The sequence below is a fragment of the Nannospalax galili genome, unplaced genomic scaffold (assembly GCF_000622305.1).
Source record: "Nannospalax galili isolate Female #2095 unplaced genomic scaffold, S.galili_v1.0 scaffold8, whole genome shotgun sequence".
Taxonomy (NCBI): domain Eukaryota; kingdom Metazoa; phylum Chordata; class Mammalia; order Rodentia; family Spalacidae; genus Nannospalax; species Nannospalax galili.
Window position 1 is genome coordinate 1138367 of NW_008358318.1, and position 9230 is coordinate 1147596.

At 43.0% G+C, this 9230-nt stretch overlaps 1 non-coding gene across 1 annotated transcript; it reads left to right on the forward strand.

Moving 5' to 3' along the window:
- Nucleotides 1–523: 523 nt before the first annotated feature.
- LOC115068173 lies at nucleotides 524–630 on the forward strand. The gene has a single exon (XR_003847552.1). It is a non-coding gene; the product is annotated as a U6 spliceosomal RNA (small nuclear RNA).
- Nucleotides 631–9230: the final 8600 nt, after the last annotated feature.

Genomic DNA, 9230 nt, shown 5'->3' on the forward strand with positions numbered 1-9230 from the left:
ATTATTAGTTAAAATTTTGGGAGGTGTTGAGACAGAGTCTCACTATGTAACTTTGCCTGTCTGGAACTCATAGAGATCCACCTGCCTCTGTCTCCCACGTGCTGGGATTAAAAGCATGCATCACCTCACCCAGCCTTATTAAAGATATTTTAGGGTGCTCTTGCAGACCACCCAGGTTCGATTCCCAGCACCCACATGGCAGCTAACAACCATCTGTAACTCCAGTTCCAGGGAATCCAGGGCCCTCTTCTGACCTCTGAGGGCATCATACAACATGGGTGACTTATTTACATGCAGGCAATACAGTCATACACATAAAATAAAAATGAATAAAATTTTTTTGGTCTTTTTTTTTTTTTGAGACAGGGTCTCCCTATAACCCCAGCTGGCCTGAAACTTACTGTGTAGACCAGGCTACCCTTGAACTCACATAGATCAGCCTGCCTCTGCTTCCTGAGTGCTGGGATTAAAAGCACATGCCACCATGCCTAACCAAATACAATATTTTTTAAAAGATGTTTTAGTGCTTCCTTCAGCAGCACATATTCTAAAATTAGAATGATACAGAGAAGATTAGCATGTTCCCTGCGCAAGGATGACATGCAAATTCATGAAGTGTTCTATATTTTTATGTATCCTTATATTTACAGACAAATATCCCAGTTACCATTCATCAAAGAAGCTTCTTTTGCACTAGACACAGACTATTACAGAGTATCACAACTGGTCACACACAGACAATGTCTGTGAACTGCCCAAGACTAAGTAGCACATCTCCAATGCAACCTGTGCACCTCAGGCTCATAGAACATAGACCACTAATGAATATCTCAGTTCTCATGAATGAAGTTCCCTCATGCAGTGGAGGACCAGGAACACAAAAGGTGACAAATGACCAAAGCATAGGGATTAAGAGTCTACAGAATGCTGGTCTTTGGACAGGACTCCTATATTAAACTTCACCCACCCAGGGCTCAGGAACCATTGGGGAAGAGGAGGCAGAAAGACTATAAGAGCCAGGGAAGAGTGCATGACCATATGGAAATAGAGTCTTACAAGCTCCTGGGACCTTGTTTATATGAACCTTCAGCAATGGTGTCAGCATGCAGAAGATCCATGCAAATTCAAGCAGACAAAAACCCAGCATAGAACTGGGGAAATAGACAGCTGACCCCAATCTTAGCTGAAGAAATATTGGCATCTGATTTCTGCTGGGTGAGGAAGAGCTGATCTTCCTAAAGTGAGGGACTCTATATAGGCTGAGTAGATCTCAGTAGATGAACTTGTACTGAGGAATGTCTGGGGACACTAACTTGACACAATAGGCCTAACACAAATGTATGAATTCCAGGGGCTGGAGAGATGGCTCAGCAGTTGAGAGCATTGATTGCTCTTATAGAGGACCCGGGTTCAATTCCCAGTACCCACATGGAGGCTAGGAATCATCCTTGACTACAGTTCCAGGGGAATACGAAGCCCTCTTCTGACCTCCACAGCATTGCATGACACAGGTGCACTCATACATACAGGCAATACACTCATACACATAAAATAAAAAATAATAAATTATTTAAAAAGAATAGTATTTTCATTTATGAATGCATGTATATATAGGCAGGCGGATCTCTGTGAGTTCGAGGCCAGCTTGATCTCCATTAGCAAATCCAGGCCAGCTGTGGCTACCGGGAGACCATGTCTCAAAAAGACTAAAAAAGAAAATTTTTTTTTAAAAAGTATGTATTCTGGGTGGGGGCTAAGGGAGTGGGGGAGGGAGTATAAAGATGATTAAGATGGATTAAGATGTTATGTATAAAATACACAAAAATTCAATTAAAAATTTTGTTTTGTTTTGTTTTGTAGACAGGGTCTCCCTGTAGCCCCAGCTGACCTGAAATGAAACTCACTATGTAGACCAGGCTGGCTTTGAACTCACAGAGTTCTGCCTGCCTCTGCCTCCTGAGTGCTGGGATTAAAGTCATGTGCCACTATACTCAGCTTAAAAAAAAATTAAGATATTTTAATGCATACTGTAAGCATGAGGATTAAGAGAAAGAGAGGCACTGAGGATACACCCCAGAGCATAGGGGTGGGCCTCTCAAAGAAGAACCATCCATTTTTTATTTTTAGTTTTAGTTGTTTGAGATAGTGTCTCAAGAAGTCCATGCTAGCCTTGAACTCACTCTGTGGTCTAGACTGGCTTTGAACTTGTGATCCTCCTGCCTCTGCCTCCTTAAGGTTGAGATTATGGGCATGTGCCACCATGTTTGTTTGCCTGGTTTTTGTTCTTGTTTGCTTTGTTTTGTTTTCTGAGGCAAGAGCTCACTCTGTAACCTACAGGGTAGCCTCTAACTCCACAGTTGAACTTTTGATCTTTTTGCTTTCATCTTCTGAGTGCTGGAATTACAAGTGTGCATTACCACACTCAGCTTGTTCACATTTTAAGTTTGAGATCTAAGACAAATCTATATGACTATAAAAAATGTAGCTGGGTGTGGTGATGCTTACCTTTGATTCCAGCACTCAGGAGGTTGGTGAATTTCTGTGAGATCGAGGCCAGCCTGGTCTACATAGTGAGTTCCAGGTCAGCTGGGGCTACAGCTGTCTCAAAAAGACAAACAAACAAACAAAACAAAACAAAAAAAACCTATAGAAAATTCTACTAAATAGTTTATTGTACTGATGAAATGCCATCATGCTAAACTTAGTACCTTATACAAGGTAAACAACATTCTTTTCAAAGATACATATTTATAAAAACTGACCATATACAAGGCCTAAAGAAATGTTCAATTGCCAGGCGTGGTGGCACATGCCTTTAGTCCCAGCACTCGGGAGGCAGAGGCAGGTGGATCTCTCTGAGTTTGAGGCCAACCTGGTCTACATAGCTAATTCCAGGTCAGCTGGGGCTACAGGGAGATCCTGTCTCAAAAAGACCAAAAAAAGAAAAGAAAGAAATGTTCAATTAATTTGGAAAAGTAACTTGACCAAGCCACCCACCTAAGAGGTACTGGATAGAATCCTAATCCAGATCTACCTCTTTACTTTTCTCAAAAATTTAATATTCTCCCAGGTCAAATAAAATTCCTTTCCAAGTACTGATTGTAGAGATAGCATTGTAATTTAGTGGTAAAGGGCACCACTGGCACAAAGCCTAGAACAGCATCAATATTCAACCGGTGTTAGATAAATGAACAAATGAACCCATGAAATAAAAGAGACATGGCATGGAATTTTGGATCTGACATGGATATATTCAAAGGCCCACTTTTCAGAACATGCCTGAGACAAGGTTGGATAAGACAGTTACTTCTTTACAAGGTATGCGGTATGGCCAAGCAGCCATTAGAAACCATTAGAGGAGGCATTAAGACAAGGATGTGCATGCGACCAGCTCACAGGAAAACTCCCTAGGGTGACAGAGATCAACAGGAGACAGGGTTTAGAGGACCTTAATGGTCTTCACTTATTTGCCCTCAAAAACTTTTTAAGCTTCCCCCATGGTGACCAGCCCCAGAGTAATGCACATGTAATTCAGTGCATAATGCAAGGAAATCAATAGCATTTCACCACAGACAGTTTATCACAAGACATCTGAAGTTTAACACATGAATAAGTAAGTGATATCCACAAAATGTAGCACTTAAGAATTCGATGTGAGGTCTCATTCTTTCCCGCAAATCAAAATGCTTCTTAGATCTTATTAAATATTTCAAGATAAAATAAAGTTGTTTTCAAAAAAAATCCAGTCTGGAATGGCTTGGAAAATTCCTTTTAAAATAATAAGCGTAATGACTTTGGTTTTCATAAGACTTTACAATTTATAAGCTGTTTTCACAGGGTACTTTGTTTACTTGTTTTTATTCCCATCTTCAAATTCTTGAGAATTAGGCCAAGTGAACCCAGCTGGCAGAGCAGGGACCTGAGCCAAGAGGAGAGGTTTGAGTCTCTAACACCTGGTCTAGTATGGGACTAGTCCCCCAAGGGACTGGGTTCTAATGGAGAAGGTGGGAAGATGGGAGAAGGATGACACTACGGTGCCCATCACTGGAATTCAGACCTTGGGTATAGACTTGAATTAATCACATCCCTAAATGCATAGGCTACGTCACCATCAATTGTAGACTTTTTGGTCTTACTGAGATAGGGTCTTTCTGTAGCCCCAGCTGTCCTGGAACTCACTATGTAGACCAGGCTGGCCTTGAACTCAGAGATCCGCCTGCCTCTGCCTCCCAAGTGCTGGGATTAAAGGCATGCACCACCAAACCCAGCCCTCAGTTGTAGGCTTTTTTTTTTTTTTTTTGAGACAGGGTCTCCCTGTAATCCCAGCTAGCCTGGAACTTGCTATGTAGACTAGGCTGGCCTCAAACTCAGACCAGGCATGGGCCACCACACCCCGCCCTCAATTGTAGACTTTTAACCATATCCCCATTCCATTGATATAAAATTCATAACAGGTCAAGCTCTTCCCTAGTTATTGGGGTAGAGGAAGGCAGGCATGCCCTAGGGTGCTGCTAATGCATAGCTTTTCATCTTTACTGTGAGAAGTCATTTACTTGGCAAAAATTCATCATATTATGTACTTAGGATATGTGTAGCTTTCTGTATGTAGGTTATACTTTATTAAATAATTTCATTTCAAAAAGTCCTGCTGGAGGCAAGGCATGGTGGTGCACCCCTTTAATTCCAGCACTCTGGAGGCAGAGGCAGGCAAATCTCTGTGAGTTTGAGGCCAGCCTGATCTACATAGCTAGTTCCAGGCCTATTCAGGGCTATATACTAAGACCTCATCTCAGAGAGAGAGAGAGAGACAGAGACAGAGAGAGAGAGAGAAACAATAGGTAGTAACAAAATAATAATTCTAACAATATGCTATAAAAGTTATTTAAATTCTAAATTAGGATTATTTATTTCTGGAATTTTTCATCCAATGATTTTGGACCAGGGTGCATTGTGAGTAACTGAAAACTGGAAAACCAATCATGGAGTGAGGGCTGAAGTATTAGTTACATCACTTCTATATGGTCACATAGTAAAATATCTCAAAACCTAGTAAAACATAACCATTTTATTACTCATGATTATGTGAGTTGGATGAAGGACCCTAATTCAGTCCTCCTAGGCTAAAGACAAGGAAATAAGTCCTTCAGGCCAAAGAACTGTACAAGGAAGTAAAAATAAAAAAATAATTCTGAATGCTAAGAACAAGCTGAGCTGACCTTTTTCATGCTCTTTGCCCAAAGCTGGAAATCATCCCAGAAATACCCCCCTACCTCTGCTTGGCACATAGCCTCCGCTTTTTTGCTTGGCACATAGCCACCGCTTGTGACGTTACTGCCGCTTTCTCTCTAGTTTGTGGTCTTTGTCTTTAAAAGAAGCCTGTGAACTGGGCTCTAGGCTTCTGCCCTCCGAGTGAGGCAGGGATCCGTTTTGCAAAACGTAATAAATCCTCATGCTTGTTGCATCTTCTGGTCTGAGGACTGAGTTATTGGGGAGCGGCCTCCTATGGACGTTGGGTACCCCAAACTGGGGTTCCAACAGGAGAATCAGGTTGACTTAGAACTTGCTGCATAGACCAGGCTGGCCTCAAACATATGCTGATCCTCTTGCCCCTGTTTCCCAAGTACAGGGAAGGATTACAGGTGTACTCCATCACATCTGGCTTAGCTCTGATGGTGGTGGTGCTGATGCTGCTACTACTGTTCCTCCTCCTCCTCCTCGTCTTCCTTCTGCTTCTCCTTCATTGAATTAGAGTAATTTCCAACTTAAATATTCATTAATTTGCCTTCCCTCCCTCCCTCCCTCCCTCCCTTCCTTCCTTCCCTGTACAAGAGGTTTGTCCTAGGGTCTTGCTTATGCTAGGCTACAAGGCGAGTACTCTACCACTGAGTCATATCCCTAACCCAATGCTGAATAGTCACAACACTTAGACATTGTATTAATAAATTAAGAATGTTCTCTCATGAAATTCTCACAACCATCTTGGAGGTTGTTTATATTCATTATACTTTAAAAAATATTTTATTTATTATTTTTATTTTATGTGTATGAGTGTATTGCCTGCATGTATGTAAGTGCACCCACATCATGCAACGCCTGTGGAGGTCAGAAGAGGGCACCGGATCCCCTGGAACTGGAGTTAAGGATGGTTTGTAGCCACCATGTGGGTGCTGAGACTCGAACCCGGGTCCTCTGCAAGAGCAGTCAGTGCTCGTAACCACTGGGCCATCTCTCCAGCCCCATTATACTTTTGGTCTTCTAGACCAAACCAGAAGCTAACATCATACCCCCCACCACCAAAGAATTAATGTGATAGTCAACCTCCAAGATGAGCTAGTCTTTCTCATCAGCTGGTACTCCTGCCTATATATTCAGTTTCTTCCCACTGGAGTGTTATAGAAATGACACCTGCACTTGTCAGGCTGGGTCATAAAAGACATCAAGATCTCCATCTTTTTCTGGAATGACATTCCTCAGGAAAGCCCGTTACCATGTTGTGACATCACTCAAGCACTCTATGGAGAGGACGATGGGAAGGAACTAAGGCCTCTTACCAACAGCCAGGAGAATGTGCTGTCTTGAATCAGATCCTTCAGCCCCAATTAAGCCTTTAGATGACCCCAGCTGCATCCACAACCCATGAGCCATGCCAAGCCAGAACCAATCTACTAATGTTCCTGATGTTGCAAGTTGTGCGAGATAATAAATTAAGTGCTTATTGTTATAGGCTGTTTTGGAGTAGTTTATCATGTAGCATTGCATTAGTAAAACATAACAAAACTGTTATTATTGTTATAAAGCACTTCCTGATTTTAACTGAAATCCACTGTTTTGTAATCTCTGCCTTCTCTTCTACTTCCGTCTGCCTAAGGCTCATGGAAAGAATACAATTCTCCCTTCCGTGTGGTCAAAATGGTGACAGTTTTTATGCCACTAATTTAATTCATCAGACACTACTGAAGAATAATCCCAGCACCAAACTCTAGGGATGTAAAGAGTACGGGTCCCTGCTCAGCCACATCCTGGACATAAGGCTTCTGGTCAGAGGTGCCTGATTCCCACATACCTGGGGGAGTTCCCACATGGAGGTGGAACTGGTTCTAGGGATTGAAGTGAAAGAAAGCTTCCCAGAAGAAGTGGATGGAGCTGAGGCCTAAAAAGCATCAACAGGAATCATCACCAGATTGAAGGGAGGCTAAGGACTTCAAAGCAGAAGCATGGACAGCAGACCCCATGGCACCTTTCTCTCAAACCCTTTCTTCTCCAGGTCACCCTCTCCTTTTCCTTTTCTCCAACTTTTTTTTAATTCAGTATTGAGGATTGAACCTGGGGCCTTGCACATGCTAGGGAAGTGCTTTCCCACTGAGCTATGTTCCCAACCCTTTTTATTTTGATACAGGCTCTCACAAGTAGCCCAGGCTGGCTTCCACCTTGTGATCCTCCTACCTTAGTCTCCAAAATGTTGAGATTTTTGGCATGTGCCACCTCTTCCATCTTCTTCACAAGTGACCTCAGAACACACCCTTCCCTGTCACATGATGGGCTACAAATAAAGCCAGCCCTCCAGGGTGGTCTGACCACTGTAAAGCTGAGCCAGGCCGCACCTTTCTTTTTATGGAAGCTCCACTAGGTCCAGGCCTGCCTGAGGCTGTTGGCATCCACATCCTCCAGCTGACTCACACTGCCCCCTTACCCCCCTGCATCTGGACTGCTAAGCCACTTATTTTCACACGTGCTCCTGGACAACACATCTCCACCAGCTTTATATTTCTGCTGTTTTGTTTTTACCAAAATTTCCTGGGTGCCCCGAAGTTCAATAGCTTTAATCATGCAGAATGCTAATCCCAGCGCCTGTGTTGGCAGGGACCATATGAAAGCACAGCATACCACTGAAAAAAAAAAAAAAATCCCACTTTTGAACACACCCTGGAAACAGAAAGCCTCTGTCATTCATTCTAAGGCCATTGTGGTTAGGAGTGATTCAGACTCACGGCAGCTCCCAGAAGCCCTCAGTGATCTCCAGGACCAGAGCTTGACTGGGTCTGAAGATGCCTTCTATGAAGCAAGGGCCGCAGGGTGTGGGCTGGATGCTTCACAAGAGCTGAGCACAGACAGAAGGAAATTGGAATAGGATGTTTGTCTGGTTCCCCACAGCTCCCACCTTCCCAGTTCAGGGAGAATTGGGCCATTGTCTAGGTAGAGCACTTGGCTTGTTTACCTTCTCAGACTCAGTGCAAGATTTCACTCAGTTCTCCTTCCACGGAAAAATGACCACAGGAAGAGGCTGAGTTGCCCTTGTCAAATGTCCAGGCTTTGATCTCCTGTCCCATTTCTCTGCCTGGTTCCCATCGTTGGTTTTCAAGAGAAAACTGAAAGCAAGAAAGCAAGCTTATCCCGGTCCCATCAAAAAAGCATAGTCATTTACTAGTGCCTTCATTTACATATGTATCCAGTCAGCTGACATTGAGCACCTAACTGTGCCAGCATTTTTCTACATACTGGTGATCCTTATAGGAAAGAGGCACTCCCACGGTACTGGGAGGAAGCCTGGCAGAATCAGAGGCAGCCCAAATGGACATGGAAACATACTGATCCAACCTGGGAAGGTACCTTGATTTTACAGGTAGAATAAAAGTTAGCCATGAGCAATAATAATTATTATAGCTATGATATCGTTAAGAATCTTCAATGTGTCAAGCACTATGCAAAGTTTTTACATATGTATTATTTTATCCAAATCTTCACAACACTAAGGAGACAGCTTCACAACTGAGGAAAGTCTGATCTCGAAAGGTCAATTGGCTTTTTTTTTTTTTTTTAACTGAGAATAAATAGCAGAAGTGAGAGTTAGACTCAGATTTTCCTGATTCTAGAGCCTGTTCTCTTATTCAGGGCTGCCGTTGGTGGTTGTACAGGTTAGACACTGCACAATTCCAGTGATACCCCTGGAGGGTATATGGGGAGGCATGGCAGCAGAGGTAGCAGAGCACTTGCATCTTCAGTAACTCACAGGAAGTAGAGAAAGCAAGCTGGAAGAGGGCAAGGCTATGAACTCTCAAATCCCGCCCCCAGTGACATACTTCCTCTAGCAAGGCCAGCACCACTAACTGGGGACCAAATGTTCAAATACTTGGAGCCTACGGGGGACATTTCTCATTCAAACCACTACAGAGATTATTTTTCTGCCTGGATACACTACATCCATGCATAATACATTGTCAATATATATATAT